Consider the following 22,975-nt stretch of genomic DNA (forward strand, 5'->3'; position numbering starts at 1 on the left):
AGTGAGCCACTATGGCCCCACGGTATTCTTTCTTGCATTGACCTCTCATGATATTTGCAGTAGATTCCATACTCCCCTGTTGGAATGATGGAAGTGGAGCAGAAAGTAAACCCTTTCTTCAACTGCACTTCTGTTATATTCCATCCAGAGTTGTATCACCTTCTAGAAAAGCCAATTTCCTCTGTAGATCCAGGATATTAATAGGTTACTGGGATTAGCCAGTTCACACTTATAAAGGAACATGTTAATATCCTAGTTCGATTACACTTACATGTGACTGTCATAGCCTGCACAGGTGTCATGGCAGGTATATGAAAAGGTTCTTATCCACTAATATTCTGTATTTTCAGTTTCTTTATAACCTGACCCCATTACATCACCATAGCAAACATGTTCAAGACTTTAGTAATTTTCATGTTTACCTCCACATATTTCACAGTTTCTAAAATCTATCAATTACTTCATGCCTTGAACTGAGGCAAGCTGTGCTCTTTGTGAATTTTCCCAATAATTAATCATTTTGTAAACAGTTTACTTAGCAAAACAAATTTACTTTTAAGTTCAATCGTGTTAAATGGAGACACTCCAGCTACAATATCTACAGACTTTAATACATCTTTGTCCAAATCAGTAATGACTGGCTCACACACATTAACCTCCTTAGCGTTACATTTTCACTCAAAAAAAACATGTAAAAAGCATTGCATTTTTTTGCCTGAAGAATGACATTTGTATTAAATCTCATCTTTCTACTATAAAACATGCAAAACACAACAAATGCCAGAAGTGTAGAAAGTATAATAATGATACAAATAATAATAATGAATAATAATACTAATAATACTACTACTAGTAATGATGATGATAATAATAATAATAATAATATGAACTGCACATGTGCGAGTGACTCAAGCGTCAGTTTCGGATTTACCAGAATCACTTTCAGTTTCTCTGACAATTTCACTTTCACTGCCTGAAGACAGATTCACCTCGTGATCACTGCTCATGAGAGGCATTTCTTACGACACGTTAGTATGAGGCTAGGAGAAGACGAGCCTATACTGTTGCCCAGGTAATACTTAGGCCTGACGCTTACGCGTATACCATTGCCCAAGTTACACTTGGCAGTAACGCTGTTGGCACTTTTACAGCCCGAGTAATCCCCGGGTCTTACACAAGAGGTGTCTATAACGTTGCCGTAGTGACATTCGGGTCAAGTGCTAAGGAGGTTAATCTCTGCATGTGAATTAGGAGTATTCTGACAAACAAAGTCTTTCTTCTATAAATGATGTCAAACTGGTTATTTTCTTGTAAATTTCTTGGACGGCCTGCAGGCATGAAAGGGGTAAAAGAACTCTTGGCTTATCACAGATGGACTAATTGCAGATGGTATATTTTTATAGCACCAAGACACACTGTCACTATGAAGAAATTGTTTTTTGGCCCCCTTCTTCCTTGTTTCACAGAGTGGCTAGCCACAAACTTGGAGCCTCTGAAATTAGAAAGCTGTTGCTTACCCAGTTGAGGTAAAGAGAAAAACCCCCTTTTGCCCAAATTGTCATAATTGGTTATTTTACATTGTTAATGTATCATGTGTTCTCAGTATATTTTTGGATTGTTTAAGCCCATTCAAATCACATTTTATTTTTATATAGCCTGTTTAAAAATATTCAATATTTTATCCCATGACACTGTTTAGTTTTGGCATGGGAGATGCCATTTTCTTTGACAGTTGCCATGCAGTTGCTAGCAGTAATGAATTGAGTTATGTCACGGGTCACAGGGTATAGTTGTTGGCCCATGGAGCCACTTCCTTATCCGAGTTTGCAGATACCTCAAAGAAATTCTAAGCATGCACTCATGTGTGCAAAAGTTTCTCAGATTTTTTTTTTCCTTCTGGCTTTTGGATTTGGAGTTAGATTTCATTTTGGGCCTGGGCACTAGGTATTTTTTGATCTTTTGATTTTCCTTTTGGTTATGATTGGTTATAAGTCCTTTTCTTGCCTGTGTGGCTTTTCATAACACAAACAAGCAAGCGGTTTTCTGACTGCAGCTCTATAGGTGTCATATTACATAGCTGCTTGTCTTTTCAGCTTTGCTGCCCCTCACTGCACTTGATTCTCCCCTAAGTAGATAAACCCCCAAAAGATACTGGCAAGAGATCACACAGTCCCCTGCCCCTCTTCATTTCACATCCACACATAAAGAGGCTTGTCACAAACCTAGGACCTCTAAACTAGACAGCAGGTGCATGCCCAGTTGAGCTATAAGGAAACTCCTCTTTTGTTTAAGTGAGCAAGTGGGCTTCTGATTTGTCAGTGTAACTGCGAGGATATAATTACACAGTGGGTTCTCCCCCTCTTTTCAGTCTAGCTGTACTCACTCATCCCCTAAACGACTGCAACTAACCTAATAGATGATGTGGTTTTTTTTTGTGCTTCCTAACTACTGAAGCTTTCCCTGTGCTACAGCCAACTATGTATTGTACATATTTAAAAGTGTACAGAATGCCCACTGCCTGACTGGGTTTATTCTTTAAAAAATGTCAGTTGTAGCCCACCAGGAGAAATCCACTAAAGAGAAAGATAAGGAAGGCTGTCCCTCAAATTGGAAACTGTACAACACTATTACTGTTTGTCACCATTGTAGCTCAGTACTACATTTAGTTTCCTTGGCCATTAAAAGCCATTTGGTGCTGCCTTCAGTCAACCTCCCTATCTACCTTCAACATATTGCCTAAATAGGAGAACTTCCATACTGTGTTTAAAACAAATCATATCAATTTAGCACATCAGAACCTTTGACACCTGTAAAACACATATAAGAAGGTGCAACCTCCCAGACTGCAGATTACTCCTCACATTGGATTCACCTTTTCCATCTTGTTCACTTCCAGCCATTGTCCTGCACTGTACCTCATTCACATTCAGACTTGTTGTTTTGCATTTCCTTATTTGCTTTTTCACACTCAGTACAAATTTAATGGTATACAGCAACTCTCATGGCAGTCCATCATAAATCTCAATGCTCACAATCCATCAAAATCCACTGGATTTCGAACAGATTCTTAGTAAAACTCAACCTTCACTGCAGACTTTTTGACCTCAAAAACTGTCATCAGAACCACTGTTCATGCTTCTCTATATAGGACATACATATTCAGCTATAATCTTGCATTTTTATGATGACTTTTTTTATTGATGTCATAAGATTAGGGAACACTTAACAGTGAACAATGTCATATTAACCATAAGAGCTAACAACACAGTATACCAGGAAGAGTAGTGATGCTTTAAGAAAAATAACAGTAAAGAGAACAAAATCTAGAGAAGTGCAAAAATCAACTTATGGCAGTGGCGTCCCAGCATTGCATGGTCCCAGTGGATGTCTTGTTAATACAGGATGCAGATAGCTCGAAGTGTATCACTTTACATGAAAATAGTTGGTAGTCTTTGTTTTTTGTTTTTTTTTGAGAAGAAGTATCTAATCCTCCTGTCTTGCCATTACCCTTTGAACTGCAGCTGCTGCTTTCTCGTATCACTAAATGAACTTGAGCATCTGAAAACTTTATGCAAATGTAAACTCCAGCAGTGATTCCTTATTGAAAAAAACTCTAGTTTATCATTTTGTGGAATTTTATTCCTTTTGTTTTTTCATCCTTTAAAAAAAAAAAAAAAAATTTTTTGGCCCTGTTCTTAATATATGGGGAGACCCATCAGCTGATTTAGCCACATGTATTGCATTTGGATTGCAGAAGAAACAAAATGCTGTTTACTCTTATTATATGAGGACTTAGAGTCACAAGATCTATCATGTTCTTTATAATTACATCATTAGTCCCAAGACACTTAAACAACTTACGACTGCGAAATAGAACAAAAACGTTTGTTAAATGTTACTTTAGTAGGAAAATGTATCTTTTAATGCTATACAATGTCTTCAGAAGGTATTCATACCCCTTTGCTTTCACGTTTTGTTATGTTGTAGCCTTATGCTGAAATGTTCACATTAATAGTTTCCCTCATCAAGAAACACTCAATATGCCAGAATAATAAAACAAAAACAGAATTTTAGAAATATTTGCAAATTTATTAGAAAGAAAAAACTGAAATATTACATTGACACAAGTACTCTTTGCTATGACACGAAATGTTTCTACACCTTGTTAGGAGTCCACTGGTGGACAGTTCAAATAATTGCATATGATTAGGAGAGGCACAGATTTGTGTATATATAAAGTCCCACAGTTGACAGTGTATATCACAACAAAAACCAAGACATGAGGTCAAAGGGACTATCAACAAAGCTTAGAGTCAGGATTGTGTTGAGGCACAGAGCGGGGGAAGGCTACAAAGGTTTCCAAGAGCACAGTGGCTGTCATAATTCTTCAGTGGAATAAGTCTGAAACAACTGCAACTCCTCCTAGAGCTGCCAGCCCATTCAAACTGAGCAATCATAGGAGAGGTATCATTGTAAGAGGGGTGATCCAGAACCTTATGGTCAGTCTGGCCGAGCTCCACAGAATCCATCCATCCATCCATCCATTGTCTCCCGCTTATCCGAGGTCGGGTCGCGGGGGCAGCAGCTTGAGCAGAGATGCCCAGACTTCCCTCTCCCCGGCCACTTCTTCTAGCTCTTCCAGGAGAATCCCAAGGCGTTCCCAGGCCAGTCGAGAGACATAGTCCCTCCAGCGTGTCCTGGGTCTTCCCCGGGGCCTCCTCCCGGTTGGACGTGCCCGGAACACCTCACCAGGGAGGCGTCCAGGAGGCATCCTGATCAGATGCCCGAGCCACCTCATCTGACTCCTCTCGATGCGGAGGAGCAGCGGCTCTACTCTGAGCCCCTCCCGGATGACTGAGCTTCTCACCCTATCTTTAAGGGAAAGCCCAGACACCCTGCGGAGGAAACTCATTTCAGCCGCTTGTATTCGCGATCTCGTTCTTTCGGTCACTACCCATAGCTCATGACCATAGGTGAGGGTAGGAACATAGATCGACTGGTAAATTGAGAGCTTCGCCTTGCGGCTCAGCTCCTTTTTCACCACGACAGACCGATGCAATGCCCGCATTACTGCGGATGCCGCACCGATCCGCCTGTTGATCTCGCGCTCCATTCTTCCCTCACTCGTGAACAAGACCCCGAGATACTTGAACTCCTCCACTTGGGGCAGGATCTCGCTACCAACCCTGAGAGGGCACTCCACCCTTTTCCGGCTGAGGACCATGGTCTCGGATTTGGAGGTGCTGATTCTCATCCCAGCCGCTTCACACTCGGCTGCGAACCGATCCAGAGAGAGCTGAAGATCACAGCCTGATGAAGCAAACAGGACAACATCATCTGCAAAAAGCAGTGACCCAATCCTGAGCCCACCAAACTGGACCCTGTCAACACCCTGGCTGCGCCTAGAAATTCTGTCCATAAAAGATATGAACAGAATCGGTGACAAAGGGCAGCCCTGGCGGAGTCCAACTCTCACTGGAAACGGGTTCGACTTACTGCCGGCAATGCGGACCAAGCTCTGGCACCGATCGTACAGTGTCTGAACAGCCCTTATCAGGGGGGGCCGGTACCCCATACTCTCGGAGTACCCCCCACAGGATTCCCCGAGGGACACGGTCGAATGCCTTTTCTAAGTCCACAAAACACATGTAGACTGGTTGGGCAAACTCCCATGCACCCTCCAGGACCCTGCTAAGGGTATAGAGCTGGTCCACTGTTCCGCGACCAGGACGAAAACCACACTGTTCCTCCTGAATCCGAGGCTCGACTATCCGACGGACCCTCCTCTCCAGGACCCCTGAATAGACTTTTCCAGGGAGGCTGAGGAGTGTGATCCCTCTGTAGTTGGAACACACCCTCCGATCCCCCTTCTTAAAGAGGGGGACCACCACCCCGGTCTGCCAATCCAGAGGCACTGTCCCTGATGTCCATGCGATGTTGCAGAGGCGTCAGCCAAGACAGTCCTACAACATCCAGAGCCTTGAGGAACTCCGGGCGTATCTCATCCACCCCCGGGGCCCTACCACCAAGGAGTTTTTTGACCACCTCGGTGACCTCAGTCCCAGAGATGGGGGAGCCCACCTCTGAGTCCCCAGGCTCTGCTTCCTCATTGGAAGGCATGTTAATGGGATTGAGGAGGTCTTCGAAGTATTCCCCCCACCGACCCACAACATCCCGAGTCGAGGTCAGCAGCGCACCATCCCCACCATATACAGTGTTGACACTGCACTGCTTCCCCTTCCTGAGACGCCGGATGGTGGACCAGAATCTCCTCGAAGCTGTCCGCAAGTCATTCTCCATGGCCTCCCCAAACTCCTCCCACGCCCGAGTTTTTGCCTCAGCAACCACCAAAGCCGCATTCCGCTTGGCCTGCCGGTACCTATCAGCTGCCTCCGGGGCCCCACAGGACAAAAGGGTCCTGTAGGACTCCTTCTTCAGCTTGACGGCATCCTTCACCGCCGGTGTCCACCAGCGGGTTCGGGGATTGCCGCCACGACAGGCACCGACCACCTTACGGCCACAGCTCCGGTCAGCTGCCTCAACAATAGAGGCACGGAACATGGCCCATTCGGACTCAATGTCCCCCACCTCCCTCGGGATGTGGTCGAAGTTCTGCCGGAGGTGGGAGTTGAAGCTACTTCTGACAGGGGGCTCTGCCAGACGTTCCCAGCAGACCCTCACAACACGTTTGGGCCTACCACGCCTGACCGGCATCCTCCCCCACCATCGAAGCCAACTCACCACCAGGTGGTGATCAGTTGACAGCTCCGCCCCTCTCTTCACCCGAGTGTCCAAGACATGTGGCCGCAAGTCCGACGACACGACCACAAAGTCGATCATCGAACTGAGGCCTAGGGTGTCCTGGTGCCAAGTGCACATATGAACACCCCTATGCTTGAACATGGTGTTCGTTATGGACAATCCGTGACGAGCACAGAAGTCCAATAACAAAACACCGCTCGGGTTCAAATCAGGGGGGCCATTCCTCCCAATCACGCCCTTCCAGGTCTCACTGTCATTGCCCACGTGAGCATTGAAGTCTCCCAGAATCCTTTGTAGGAATTGGACAAACTTCCGGAGAAACATCCATCACTGGAACACTCCACTAATCTGAGCTTTATTGCAAATTAGTAGAAAGATAACATATAAAAGCCCACTTGGAGACTGCAAAAAGGCACATTAAAGGACTCTAAGACTATGAGAAAGAAGATTCTCTGGTCTGATTAAACTAAGATTGAACTGTTTGGCTTCAATTTTAAGCATCACGTTTGGAGAAAGCCAGCCACTGTTCAACACATGAGCAATACCGGTCCAACACTGAAACATGCCATTGGCAGCATTATTGTGTGGGGTTGTTTTTTAGTGTCAGGGTCTCGAAGACTAGTCAAGGTCGAGGGAAACGTGAATGGAGCAAAGTACAGTGATATTCTAAATTAAAATCTGCTCCAGATTGGGCCAAAGTTTTGCTCTTCCATGACCCAGCAAGAACCTAATAATAATAATAATTCATTACATTTATATAGTGCTTTTCTCAGTACTCAAAGCACTATCCACACAGGGAGGAACCGGGAAGCAAACCCTCAATCTTCCACAGTCTCCTTACTGCAAAGTACCAGCACTACCACTGCAAAGCAGCAGCACTACTACTGCGCCACCTAGACTCTCTCCCAGTCAAACATCTTTGAAGAGATCTGAAAGAAACTGCCCACTGGTCTCCATCCAACCCGGTAGTGCTTGAGAGGAATCTGCAGAGATGAATGCCAGAAAATCTCTAAATCCAGGTGTACAAAGCTTGTCATGTCATGCCATGCCTAAGACTCTGGGCCATAATCCTTGCCAAAGGCGCTTCAACAAAGTACTGAGTAAAGGGTCTGCATACTTGTGTCAATATGATATTGCAGTTTATTACTATAATAAATTTCTAAAATCCTGTTTTCTGTTTGTTATTCTGGGGTGTTGAGTGCTGCTTGTTAAAGGGAAAAATTAATTTAAAATATTTTAGAGTTAAGCTGCAACATAACAAAATGTGTAAAAAGTGAAGAGGTCTGAACAGAACATTAGAACACTCTAGAGGAGAACAGGCCATTCAGCCCAACAAAGCTCACCAGTCCAATCCACTCAATTCTTCTAAAAACAAAATCAAGTCTAGTTTTGAATGTTCATAAAGTCTTACTGTCTACGTGCGAAATGTACCATTAGCAGGTTTCCAACTGTGTCCCCGTGTTCTTGATGAACTTATTTTGAACAGTCTTGATCCACTGTACTAATACACTTCATAATTTTAAATACTTTAATCATGTCATCTCTTAATTTTCTTTTGCTTAAACTGAAAAGGCTCTGCTTTTTTAATCTTTCTTCATAATTCATCCCCTTTTCCCCTGGAATCTGCCTAGTTGCTCTTACTTTCAGAAGGCTCCGTATGTCCTATATTACTTGAATTATTTGTGTTACTGTGGATGTGTTGCCATACGACAGATTGACATCCCAGTAATTCATTAACAAGGCTAAGCGCTTATAAAATCCAGTTTGATAATCTAGATTTTCTCAATATACAGGTATTACGGCCACATTTCCATGAAGCACATTTAGAGCCATGTCATTCAACAGTGAAAACCCATTAGGAGAGGTTGAGCAGAATATTGGATTAACAATATGTTGTTATTATTAGATTAAAACTGATACCTATTATTTCTCCATGGAATTTCCAGGGGTAAACATAGTTACTTGTGGACATTGATTTGAAAAATACACACCATTCAAATGAGTGTTTTCCAGTGAAGGCAGAGATTAACTGTTCATTTCAGCATAGATTGTTATGATAAGGAAATTAAATATTGGAATTTGTGTGAAGAATCCATTTAATATCAAAGGGGCAGTGCAAACTTTTCTAAAAAGCATTTATAGCCCATGTAAATCACCTTTCATAATTAAATTTGTTGTCAAGAGTACATAGAAATACTGTATATAATTCTTAAGTGGATGTCTCCGGGAGACTAGTCACAGTAGTTCAACGTCAACATCAGACACCATACATTAAATACAATCTCAGTTGTTATACGCAATTAACAATCATACAGTGGTCAGTGTGAGTGGCTGTTAAGTAGTCTTATGACCTGTGGATGTTGCGTGTAAGTCAGGCAAAGTGATGACTCCCTCTTGATGTGGTTTGAAAGAGTACGAGGTGGTGCATGATAGAGGCCTGTCATGTTCTGGCATTCCGACCAGGGCTGATTACTGCCTTGTACCCAATAACACCATGGCAGACTCCAGCCCCCTACAACCTATTGACTGAAAAAGTAGGCTCAGAAACTAAAGGATGATTTTGTGTGGCTCGACATATCCAATCAAAATTAAAAATGCGCCTTTTTAGCATGTGGATGAGTGTCTGTGAAAACTTTAGAACGCAGAAATGTCTACAGTGCGGACTAAATGCTGTATAATTTTAACTGTTATTTTGGTTCTTAATTATTGACTTTCATGAAGTTTGAAAGAACTGTGCTGTTGAGGTGAGAATGTTGTGTGGTTAAATCCTTAGGCTTTTTCTATGGTTTTATATCATATGTACCTGAATATTGCATTGCATATTCTTTTTTTTTTTAATATTATTCAGTGACTACAGTGTCTGAAGTTTTTCTGTTTGATTATTAACAATGAATACACAGTTGGATCTGTTCTTCATTTTTACAATCAAAGATTAATGGATATCCTTTCAAATTAAGATTAGAAAACCCTTGTGTGCTCTTGTAACTTGTCAAATCGTGTAGTCTTTGCTGAGCTTGAACTTTAAAATACGTGCCATATGACATTTCAAGTGATGTTTGATGTTCATTTTTTGTGCTCTTTTTGCAGACCCTACCAAAGTAATGTCTATACTAACTTCCTGCTAGCGATTCCTGAGTGAATGTGAAGTATGCACCTCAAGGGAATATCAAGAAAATATCTTCCAGACTGCGCCAGGATGGAGGATCGTCGTAACATAACTTTTTACAACTTTTGAAATGCAGTGCATACTAAAATACTGACCTGGGTTGTGTTTTTTTTTTCTTTTTCTGACATGCATACATCCATGAGAATTCTTTAAAAGTCTGCTTAGAAATTCACTGAGCAAGTGTAGATGCCAAACATAGAAGCTCATTTGACACAACATTCCCACAATGACAGCAGATAATCATGAAACTCTCAGATTACATCTGCAAATATCCTTTGCATTCACATGATCTGAGGTATGAAGCTTAAGCTTATGCCTATAGAATGTCTTAGTAGTTATAGTTCCTGTCAGTCAAGCCATTATGGTTAAAGCAGTACTTAACTGCCATTTATACGTACGTGACAATAATTTAAAATAGGAGAGAATTACCTTTTTCATTGCGAGAGTTGTTATCTTTCTGTAATGTGATGGACACCATATAAGTTGCATTACAACAAAAGCAGACTGTGTCTCATTGTTTATCATAATTACATTTTAAATTGACACCACAACACAAAATGCAAGCAGTTAAAAATAAAGCATTCAGTAAAAGTTGCACCATACACTTTTCTATCCAATCTTGAGCCTTCCAAATTCCACGTTCAAAGAGTATTTTATAGGCTTCCCCAGCGACTTCTCCTGAGGTAAAATCATAATTAGGGCATTAAATTCTGTCCTGGGTGGCCAATAACTAACCTAGGTGTTGACATTTGTTCTGTAAAGTTTCAATTTGGACTGTTTTCATTTTTGGTTTAAAATTTGATTTCAACAGAAATATGAGCATTACCAATGGGCCAGTTACCCCATAAGGATCTTTTCATTAGAATATTTATTCTTCATTAGTTACAAAGGTGAAAAATGTGTGTGCCAAATAAAAGGAAATAGAAAAAAGTCTTACTGTGTTTTGAAAATAATCAGTGCAATATGTCTGCCATACATCACATTGTGTTTGGTGATCCAAATGATGGAGATTTTAAATTTGGAAATTATTAACACACTTGTTGCCTTCCGTAGAAGAATTAACCCATTGAGAGTGAAAATTCAAGTGGAATAAAAGTTGGACGATGCTATAATTTTCAGTAAAATGTCTGGAAGTTTTTCCCATGTTTTATTGAAATATTTGGTTTAATAAAATATTTTTTTTGCTGTATCAGCATTTCAATATAGTGTGTTTTACTTAAAGAGGAGGTTAAAAATTAAATAGCAACTTTTTTCCAAAGGTCTGGGGTTCTCTTTACATTTTGTATGAATACCATAGCATTTATTCCCTTTTTAAGTCCCTGTTGTGTTTTGATTTTTTAGTTATTATGGAATTTTTAGGTAATACATAAAGTTTACAAATTATTACAAATATATACTTAAATGAAGTTGTAACAATGAATAATTAAAACCAAAGAAACAGGACTGAAGGGAACTAAAGGGTTAACTAAACGTGGCTTATAGATTGAGCAGGTGAGGTGAGGCTCATCTTAGAGAAACCACCAGCTTGATTTCCCAAGGGAAAAAGTAAATGACTAATGAACACCCCCCATAAAAAGCAAGAACAAACTATTGAGAAAGCCCAACCAACCCTATTGTGAAGCGGTGATAAGATCAATAAGACAACCCGTAGGACATCCCTATTAACAAAACAATGCGAAGAATAATGACAGAATCGACATGTATACAAAGTTACTGGTGGCTGTATTTGATTGGTTAAGATGATAGAATTCTGTAAATTATGTGTCAGATGTCTTGATGTATTAGATGAGAAAATGGTAGCAGAAAAGTAGATGAATTGTATTACTGGGGACTCGCTCCATGCATTGAGACATTTGTCCATATCTATGTGCACATAAGGAATTGTTCTGCATTCATATCTGATCTCCGTGAACGACTTCTTTGAAAATGGAGGAAAGTTTTTTCCACAACACTTCTTGTTGTGTTCTTGTTTTTTTGTGTCTGTTTGTTTATTAAGGAATACTGTACTGATGAGCTCAAACTTTATGACAACTCCCATATGAAGTGAATGATGGCATCTATCTCGTAAAAATGAGACATGTCAAGGATAATGATTTATTAGATGGTGAGCTTACATTAGCTACTTGTTGTTGACATATTTAATATAGAAGATATGGGCAGGGGGAAAAACTGAGTGAGTCTGATAAGGGCCAGATTGCTTTGACAGCATGACAGGGTCAGAGCATTTCCAAAATAGCAAGACATGTGGGGTGCTCACAGTCAGCCATGGTGAGTATCTACTGACAGTGGTCCAAGAAAGGAAAAACCACAGACTGCTGACAGGGTATTTTGCGGCCATCTCTGGCAAAAATTGCAGACAATTTTGCTGAAGGATATGGGAGTAATGTGTCACAACAAACAGTACATCAAACCCTGCTGTGTATCGGATTGCATAGCAACAGGTCAATGAGATTGCCCATTCTAACCCCTGTCTGCCAACAAAAGTGCCTATAATGGCCACATGAGTGTTGGAACTAGAACTTGGATCACTGGAAGAATGTCGCCCGGTCTGATGATTCCTGTTTTCTGTTGCACGTGGATGGCAGGGTATGTGTTCTTCATTTACCTGGAGGAGATATAGCACCAGGATGCACTGTGAGAAGAAAATAAGCCATAGGAGGGAGTGTGATGGTTTGGGCATTCATGCAGGTGTTAATTTGACATGTGCCACCTACCTAAACAATGCAGATTGGACCCCTTCATGGCAACTGTATTCCCCAATGGAGGTGACATCTTCCAGCAGAATAATTCAGCCTACCACACTTCATAAATGGATTGTTCACGAATGGTTTGAGGAACATGATGTAGAGTTCAAGGTATTGCTTCAATTTCCCCAGATCTCAATCCAATTGAGTATCTATGGCAAAAAGTTGGAACAACTATTTCAATCCATGGTGATTCCACCTCACAACTTACAGACATTAGAGAATGTGCTGCCAGCTTCAGGGCAAGGATGGGTTTCCTCACACTTAGGTTCATTTTGATAGTGTCCATATGCGGTTGTACCTCCTTGTGCAGGTCATCATTAGTGTTGTGTCTACAGCTTGTGGTCTGTGAGAAGCTGTTAGGACTCCAGACTGCACAGATACTGGTAAGAGTGTTCAGAAGCCCATATTCCCACAAGGCATTCCTTCCTAATCTGGGCATATCTTTATGTTTATCCTCGGTTAAGGTTAGAGAACAGAATGCCATTCACTTCAACATCCCTTAGTGCTCTTGCATAGTAGGGCACAACCAAGACCATGGCTGCTAAAGTCTGCTGTAACTACTGTATGTCTCTGGGGGGGTAAAAGTTCACCAAGATAGGTGCTGAGGAGATACATGACTTTAAGTCTTTAAAGGCCTTCTCTTGCTCTGGTCCCCATTTCCACTTCCCGTCAGATTTCAGCAGCTCATTTATGAGCTGTAAATGCATGGACAAGTTGGGTAGGTATTAGCTTAAATAACTGACAATTCCAAAGAGATGTCAAAGTTATGTGATGGTTGGAGGTGCTCCCATTTTTTTAATGGCTGCCACTCTTTCTGAGCTTGGTCTGATTCCTTCTTTGCTTTATGACTTTTCCTAAGAAATCCAGCTTGGGTTAGGAAAGCTAGCATTTTTCTCTGTTGAGCTTTAAACCTAACGTTTGGATGGACTCCATCACCTTCTGGAGTCTTAGGTCATGTTACCGTGATGTGATCCATGTAAATTATAACACCTTCATGGTCTTGGAGTGGCTCTTATCATTTCCTTGAAGATCTCGGGCACTGATATTATATCAAAGCATAACCTTTGAAACAGTATCTGCCCTGTGGAGTAATAAATGTGGTTAGCAAAGTGCATGTCTCTTCTAACAGAATCCACTTGCAGCATCTAAGCTGGAAAAAAAACAGTGCTTCCTGCCATCGTGGGTAGCAGGTCCCTGATTGTGGGCAAGATTAACTTTTCTCACTCAACAAACTCTTTGGGCCTTTTTAAAACAAAACATCCTTCTTTTCTTACTCTCTTTCATCACAGGCATGACAAGTGAACACCACTCAGTTGGTTGTGTGGTCTTTCCTATTATGCCCATTGATTCCATCAGCTTTAGCATCTCCTCCACTTTGGGTAGCAGTGGAATTGTGACACGGTGTAGTGCAGCTACACTGTAGAGTTCTGCTTCGTTTATCAGGACAATTTTTCAGAACCTTCCTTTAATGTCCCTACTTACTCATATGCATTGCCTCCATCTCTGCATTGGATCAGGCCTATCTTGGAAGCTACAGTTTGAATGAGTCGATTTTCTCCATTTGATTACTACTATTCTGAAGTGGCAGTCTCACAGTCATTCATTGATTTTGGCTTCTTTCTTGGCCATGAACTGCCCTCTAGATGACACTACCCCATCTGGGCTTTGCAGTTTCACTACTGGTTTAAGTGACGGTGCTTTTTTATGTACAGTAAATTGTCAAAAGCGATTTCAGACATCCCTGACATGTCTGCCCAGTATCAATCTTGAAAGTCACTGATGTGTTTGCAGTGTTCAGGGTAGTGCACCATGGCTGCTCGTCCTGTGTGATCACAGCATCAACACTTGTCTTTATTTCTGTGAGTGACCCCAAGAATATTGATTCTTTGTGTAGCATGCTATTTCCTTTGGCCGGGCATTGCTACATATCATTGTGTTCATGCTTGCAACTGCCGCACTTTTCTTTACTTTTTTTGCTTATGTGCATTTGTTGAAGTGTTGCCACTGCCTCTTTTCTCATTTGAATGTTTTGAGTTCATCCACTTTATGGGTTGCGCTAGCTAGGTCTTTATTCTGTATTTTAATTAACTCGTAATGACTCTCCATTTTGAAATGCACTTCGTAAAGTCAGATCTTTCTTTATTTGAAGATACTGAGATAGCTGTTTGTCGTGGATCCCTATGGCGACCCAATTTCAAAGTTTCTTGTCCTTCTGAAACCCAAACTTGCAGCTTTCTTTCAGTTCATAAAGCTGCCTGATACAAACCTTCACGCACCGGCCTGCATTTTGTACTCTTGAGTGGAATTTTGCTCTCTCGAAAATTATGTTTCTTTTCAGTACGAAATGTTTGTTAAATTTGACCAACACCATGTCATACGTCTGTTCATTTTCCACTATATTAAAAGTGAATGATTTGAAAATATGTTTACATTTTGTCCCAACAGAATAAATCAATGTGTTGACCAGAATTTCCTAAGATTTCTTGTTCAGTTTAGTAGCAAATGTACTGCAAAATCCACTGCTTCCAATCGAGTGGCTCAACAAGGTTAAACCTGGCTGTAAGAGACAATCTTAGAAGGATAAAGCTTTAAGCGAAACTCATACTAGTGTTTGCTTAAGTAGAATAGAATACAATTTTCTTTCATAGTTATAGATTATGGTATAGTCTTTCACCCCCTGTAAGTTAACATGAGATAGAACTTTATTAGCTATAACTGTAATTCAGTGTGTTAATTAAGTCAGTGTGCTATTGCTTTTTTCTTGTCAAAAATGGGGAAGCTTCTGACATTATGTGGCGTTTCTATATGCTATTGAGGCGTTTTATTAAAGAAGGTAGACAGCTTGCTAACAATGCAACTGTGTCCTCTTTATTCAAAAGGCATAGAATTCAGAACCTAACATCAGTAACCAAACATCTTAACTGTCTTTGCTTTTATGCACTAGAGGGTTGTTGTTTTGTTTTATTATTTATATATCATGTATACATTTCTTTTTCTCTCTTTTGAGCTTCTGTAAAGTTCTAATTTCTCGTTGGGGACAATTAAACTTTCTCTGTCTATCTATATATCTATCAATTGTATCTCATGGAGGGCCAGCAATAAAATAAAAGGAACATTCCAAAATATCCATTGACATATAGAAACTAAGTAACACTCATAACATCGATATCTATCTATACACACACACACATATATATAAATAATCCAACTTTTGTCTGTCTGTATGTCTATCTGCTTTTCACGAGAGAACTACTTAACGGATTTAGATCAGGATTTTTTTCTATAATTTGCTTGAACATTCCGGTTGATTTTGTGACTTTTCTCATAGCGCTAAGTATCATAGTTAGCTGGAGGTACTGATTTATCCGAGAGAGGGGCTGCAGGCCAAGGGGAGGGGGACAGGGCCCTCCTTACTCACGTGCCAGCCTCTGTTCAAGTCTGTCTACTTCTCACGACGTGTTGGAGTGTACCTTGCCTCCACTTAGCTAGCGATATCTGTCTGTTCAACAGACATTATCATCTACAGACTGTTAAGGAGTAACGTTTGATGTTTTTGAGAGAGAGGTCAAAGCTTCGTATATTTTAGAAGGTAGCTGCTGATTGCCAGAGATATTAGTCATGTGCTTTTCTCCCCAAGTGGGTGAGGACGCTCTCTCATCAGAACTGAACACAATCAGATATAGTGCCAATGTTTGAGGTTGCAGCATACCTATCTTCAGCTTGGACAGAATTATGTTTTTTTATATTTTTTTTATTGATCTTTAAAGTTTGTCCTGTTTCACTACTGTGTGGGCAGAGCGGCAGGGGACAGCTAGTAAAGAATAAATAAAACAGACAAAAATGACATTTAAACATCAGCCGGGGGAGAAAGCCCTGGCTGACATACAACAGACTATTCCTGCTTTCTTCTCACAACCCCAAAATGAGATTGGTTACATGTAGTAGTGTGTCTGTTATATTTTAGCCAGAGCTGTTGACCTGGTTCAAGCTGATTTATGATCTGTTTATTATTTTTGTTATTTTTTTAAATATACATTTGTGCATTGTGTTATTGATTCTGTTTTTATTTATTTGATATTGCACTGCTCATTAATTATTGTGTTATTTTGTATTATGATAACACTGTATGTATCAGTGTTCTTTGTTATTTTCATCTGCCCTGTCTCCTGTGTGTTGCTGAGACTACCTACCTGAAGTCCTCACTTCATCTTCAGCATTGTGATCATTTAGGTAAGTGTTTCTTAAATTATGAGTCGGGTCATTGGCATGGTAGTGATGGGCTGTCACTTGATTGTTTAGTAAAATTGGTTGAGCTCATCCAAGTGCAAATTCTGTGATGAGTCGTACATTCATTCATTCATTTTACACTGCTTGTCTAAAACCAGGTTGTGGGGGCCACAGTCTTAGCAGTGAGGTCCATGCATCCCTTTCCCCAGCCACACTTGTCAACTCTATGGGATCCCAATTTGTTCATAGGCTGTCTGGGAGGTATAATCCTCCCAGTGTTCCCTGGGTCTTTCCCAAGATCTTTTCCCAGCTGGTTGTGCCTGTAAAACTTCCATATGGAGGCTTCCATAATAGATGCCCGAACCACCTCAACTGGTTCCTCTTGATGCAAAGGGTCAGCAGCTCTAGTCCCAGCCTCTCCCGGATGCCTGCGCTTCTCATCCTGTCTCTAAGGGAGAGCCCAGCTACCCTGTGGAGAAATCTAATTTCAGCCGCTTATACCCACAATATCATTCTTACGGTCATTACCCAAAGCTCATGACCATAGGTGAGTTTAGCCATAGTGTCATATAGTACTCCACCACAGATAACAGAACTAGAGCTAACATTCATAGCCATTCGTAGACATTCACCATTACGGATCAGTGTAGAGATTATACAGTGAATAGAGTCATACTCCGCCCTCTGTTTAGCACACTTTTTATTGCAGTAGTATTCAATCTGAGACGACATTGCAGTGGTATTCAATCTGACATACAACGATGTTGATGCATCACAGAGAGCTTTATTTTTTATAATATGAAAATACAATAAATACTCCTTGAAACCTCAATCTGTTAAAACAGACTGGGAAAGGGGGAGAAATGAGGGAATGACAGACAAGCTTGAGAGGTGAAAGGACAGCCACGTTAGCTTTAAAATGTCGAAAAAAAAAAGGATTGGTGAGGCACAAGGATGTGACGATTTTTGCAGTGCTGAGGAGGGTGAGCCTTCATAGTGAGAGCACATACAGTGCCAAATGCAGTTTCAGTGGTCACGTATAGATGATCGGTGCTTCATTGTGTGTTTGCCATTATGGCCTACATTAAATCCAAATCTGTAATAGACATACAAAGAGGATTTTGTTTTAAGTTTAATGTGCCTCAGTAAGGATGAATTCCTTCTCTTAACACAATTTAAAGGGGTTCAATATAGTTCAATCTGCTGATAGCATGAAGGATGCATTTGTTGTACTGTGAACTGTAAGATAAGCAGAAAATATTAAAATGTGATGCAGGCTATGGCAAGTTTCAAGATTTATCGAATCACCCATATAAAATACAAATACTTGCATTCACTTTTAGGAATGATTTAGCTACATGACTCAGCTTTTTTGTAAGTCAATTTATTTAATTGTTAAATGAATGCCTGGGATATACTGAACAATTTGCAAACTCATTTAGAAGAATGTATTGTTAATGGTGAAGCTCATTGAACAACATTATACAAAATAACAAATTTCATTAAAAAAAGTTAAACAAAAGGTGTTGATTATTTATTTCTTGTACACTTTATTGCTTATCTGGTGCCATTACGTAACCCTTCATACTACCCTTTCAAATATATCCTTGCACCACTCTCCTTATAAAATGCATCTTTTTATCTCAACTTACATTAAACATTTACGGTGACCGTGATATACATCAGAAATCTGCTCCTTGTTTTAAATGATAATAGATGGAAACAAAAACTTTTACTGTTTTGTTGTTTGTCTATTGTTAATTGTCTATGTATGGCTAAGATGTCACTATGGTAAAAAAAATCCTGTACTTGGGCCCCAGTATGGTACCGATATTCTTATTTAGCTCCTCAGATTAAAAAGTTTAGATAGATAGATAGATAGATAGACTAAAAAGAGGAAAAATATACATACAGTATAACAAGAATAGTCATAATGTTAAGTATGTTAACAAGGTATATGCATATAACAAGAATTATCTATAAATTACAAAGTATAGGTATTTACTAAGTGTAAAGTGATTTGAATTGAATAAAGTCTTCATTCTCTCTTCGTTTCTTTCATGCTCTCTTCAATTTTTCAGTTTCAACCCCAGCCTTGAATAAGGTACTGTCTGTGGATTTTGTCTAGATTTGTTTACATTAGGTTTTGCCATTAAAATCTATTCTTGCTCTGCTTTTGCCCTGGTTTTCCTGTCCTGCCTATTACTCTTTTTTATTGTAAAATCTTTGATTAGAGTGTACTTTGTTTTTTTTTGGGTTTTTTTTGTTTTGTTTTTTTAAGGTTTCACAGTTTCCTCTTATTCATTTTGTGACCTTCTGGTGATTCTGAACTTTCAACAGCCTCTGCCCCATTTCTGGGCCTGTGCATGCCGAAGCCTGCCTTTTGAGTAGGAGTTAGACTACCTAGAGTGATATCTAATCTGGGGTCCCAGACTTGAATTAAGGGCAGGTTTGGCTTTTTTTTGGTGTGTGGTTTGAGGTGTGCTCCCCTTTTTTGTGCTTCATTTGGCAGAATAACACAACAGAACCCAATATGGCCAGGAGAGGCTGTGGCACCTAAACAGCTCTTAGTTGGATTAAGTGGGTTTGAGAATGTTATGTAATATTAAAGAATCTGTTCTTATACTACCGTCAGGCCCGGTGTTAGGTATTATGGGGCCCTAGGCGAAAGGGGCGCCAGGGGCCCCCTGAGGGGGGGCGGAGCCCCCCTGGAAGCTCTGTGAAATGCGTGAAAATTAGACCAAGGAGTCGATCCGGGGCCCCCCGGACGCCGGGGCCCTAGGCGGTCGCCTACTTCGCCTATGCCTAAGGCCGGGCCTGATTGGGACAAATAATGCTGTAGTATATTTAAGTATATATGACAATTGCTCACTCAGACAATTTGTTTTGGGGGCCCCCAAGAAGGCGGGGGCCCTAAGCTATAGCTTGTGTAGCTTATACATAAATCCTGCACTGACTACCATGTATATTTTGCGTTTAAGTTCTCCCGCGGATAAGTCAGGGCTTGATTTTACCATATAATTTCCAGTATTTTATAATGTCAGCCATATAAGTTGAATGCGGAAAACTCATGCTATTGCTCCAAGAGATTATGAAATGCTAACGCCCTTCTAAGAGAGTAACCACGTTACACAGTGCCTTTTTCTTCAATGTATTGTGCCTACGTGACCACACAGTAATACCTGAACTATTCCAAAGCAACATATGCATCGATTTGTGTTTTTTGTATCTCACACCCTCATACACCTTTATCGTAAGAGCATCCTTTATCTACGATGGAGTGTTCAATCAGAAGAAAATAGGAAGCTGGTTGTAAACTAAAAGTCATTGAAGTGGTGAAAGAAATTGGTAACTGTGCTGCTGCAACAAAATTCAATGTGTCTGAGAAACTGATGCGAGATTGGAAGGAGGCAAGAAGATGTAAAAATAGAAAAACAATATGTGTTGTAGTTTTGAACTGGCATATAAGTCAGGGTCTGATTTTATAATCTATTTTTTTGGGTTTCAAGTCCCGACTTTAAAGCGAGTATATACGGTACTTATTTGCCTTGATTATTTCCCTTGCAGGACTGTAGCAGTATTTAAGAAACTGATTCATTTTGGCTTTGTTAGGTTTTTGTAACCAAGAAAGTGTGATTAGCTTGCATTTTGTTCTACATTCCTCACTTGTAGTGATCAATTTTGTAACACTTGTTCCCAAACAGTCCACCAGACTGATGTTTACTTGATTACATTGAGCTGTTTTGTAAGTCGCTTTGAATAAAGGCATCTGCTAAGTGAATAAATGTTAATGTAAATGAAAGGTTGGACTGGACCCTGGATGGCATGTCAGCTAGACAAAAGATTCATTCATGCAACCCTATATCACCTTATTAAGGTGTTTTGGATGTCAGAGCCGTCTTAAGATGTTAAGAAGGGCACAGGGCAGTGGTTCAGTGACGTGGGGCTCAGGGTGGAGGGAGATGTTGTGGAATGACTGTGGTGGGATTCCAGTGTGGGGTGGTGATAGCAGGGAGTGGGTGTGAGGTGATGAAATGACCGCATAACTTGCCTGTGCTGTAGTTGCTGATCCTATTGGCACCTTCAGCTGTCTCACTGGCATCATTATTGTTGAGATGTCCACCTTTTCATCTTCATGAATCAAAAGACCCTTTAAGTGCCATATTTGCATCCTTCCTCTCCTGCTTCCTTTCTCTTTTCTCACACCCACTGTAATTATTTGCCCCTGTCTCTGCTTGTGCTCACATGCGCTGACGTTTTTCCTAAGCTAGTTTAGTTATGCCACATCCTGCGTTATCTTTTAGCTTGCAACTGATGACAGAGTTAGCAAGGGATGGACGTTCCGCCAGTTTTAAATAATGTGTGTGGTTTCCCACTAATATTAGATTTCATCATGACTAAAAAACAGAGTTATATGTGTCCCTTCATTAATATATTTAAAATATTAAAACATGAATGTGTTTATATTTTTTACTGGGCAACTGTCTCCTTCACCTTCCCCTTCAGATGGCATCAAGGCGCAAAGAATGTCCAGAGTTGGGATTTGAACAAAGGAGATGTAAAACAGTAAAGCTAACCAATGTTCCACCTTCTTTTATATAACTCCTCCTCTCATTTTCTAAATCTATTTATTCTAGTACAGGGTTGTAGGGGTCAGTACCCATCCTGACAGCATTGCACATGTGGTCAGAAGCCACCCTGGATAAAGTTTCAGTGCACTGCAGCACCCATTCACTAACAAAAATGAGTGTAATAATAAATGATACACTATATTAAATTTCATGCAAAATTATTAATTTCATCAATAACTGGTCAATCTGTGTGTCCATTGCACATTCAGTAAATTACCTAAGAAGGTTTACTTAACCCAGTAGGACACTCCTTGACCCATGAAGCTGGGCTCACACATTCTTCTGAAGCAATTCTCCTATCATAACCATGTTATCAGTTAATTAAGAATCAGCAGTATACAGCATCCATGGTGACCATATTTCTTTTTTATCTCCTTTCGCTGTAAGACAAAAGCTCTGTTGAGTTCTGTCTAAGCTGTTATGGCCTGAACAACAAGCACACAGAAATCAAAGGGGACAGCCATTCACTATCCAGTTCGTCCAAGTCTCATATTAAACAATTAGTCCTCCTGTCCCTTTGGAGGAAGTCAGTTTAATTATAACATAAAGTTGTTTTTGGAAGAAGACCATTCTTAGTTTATGAGAGGATTTCTTCCTGTTTTGTCCCTCTGGATTCATAAAGACTGCAAAGCTCCCTTTGTGTCCTGACCCCTTAGTTTTTTAGCTGTATTGTTGAGTTTATTGCTCAGTAGCTCATCTCAGCTCTTCATAGGAAGGTCATTTAATTTTAGAAAATCTTTGACTCAGTTACACAAGAAAAAAATGACTTTAAAACTCAACATACAGGAACAAGAAAATGATCGTGCAATTGTTATGCCAGCAGAAGAGCTAGTGTTCAACATCTCTTTCATCTGTTTTGCCAGAAGATGAAAAATGTAAGTGACATGCAACTGCTCATCCTGGCCTTTATCCATTATTATTATTTTTGAATCATTATTGTTTTTGTCATCATTTTTGTTTTCCTGTTGTTTCTATGACGTCGCGGACACTCAAATCACTGTGTTTACTGTTATGCCCCTCTATGGATATTGTTTCTTTATTGAGGATATGTGTGGTCACTGCTCCTGAAGGATCTTGAAGATCTCCAAAACTTTCCCCTGCATCACTTTTAACTGTTGTACCTTATTTCATAAAGAGTGACCCATAGCATCTTAATTTCTTTACTTCAAGGGTTTCAAACTCCATTTTATTGATGGCCAAAAATAACACTTTGTATACTCGTCACATTTTCTTTACAAACAAGACACACACAAGTTCTGTACTCCTCTGCTGACGTGTGACGGCGCGGTCCGTAGACCTCACTTTACCACATCATCACAGTCATATATTCTACCTCACTTTTCTTCCCTTGGCAAAAAGTTAGGAAAGCCACCAGAAGTCATTGGTCCAAAAATTGAGCATTGACTGAGAAAATGACATCAGTTCATAAAGTCAAGTGAGAC

At 40.3% G+C, this 22,975-nt stretch overlaps 1 protein-coding gene across 1 annotated transcript in view; it reads left to right on the forward strand.

The window, feature by feature from the left end:
- The window catches only part of mthfd1l (methylenetetrahydrofolate dehydrogenase (NADP+ dependent) 1 like), a 372,644-nt gene extending 361,147 nt beyond the window's left edge, over positions 1-11,497 (forward strand). Inside the window, exon 28 of the mRNA XM_028797690.2 lies at positions 9,850-11,497. The gene's annotated coding sequence lies outside the window, so the exon portion shown is untranslated. The remainder of the gene's footprint in view (positions 1-9,849) is intronic.
- The last annotated feature ends 11,478 nt before the right edge of the window (positions 11,498-22,975 follow it).

Source organism: Erpetoichthys calabaricus, chromosome 3 (assembly GCF_900747795.2).
Source record: "Erpetoichthys calabaricus chromosome 3, fErpCal1.3, whole genome shotgun sequence".
In the NCBI taxonomy this organism is placed as follows: domain Eukaryota; kingdom Metazoa; phylum Chordata; class Cladistia; order Polypteriformes; family Polypteridae; genus Erpetoichthys; species Erpetoichthys calabaricus.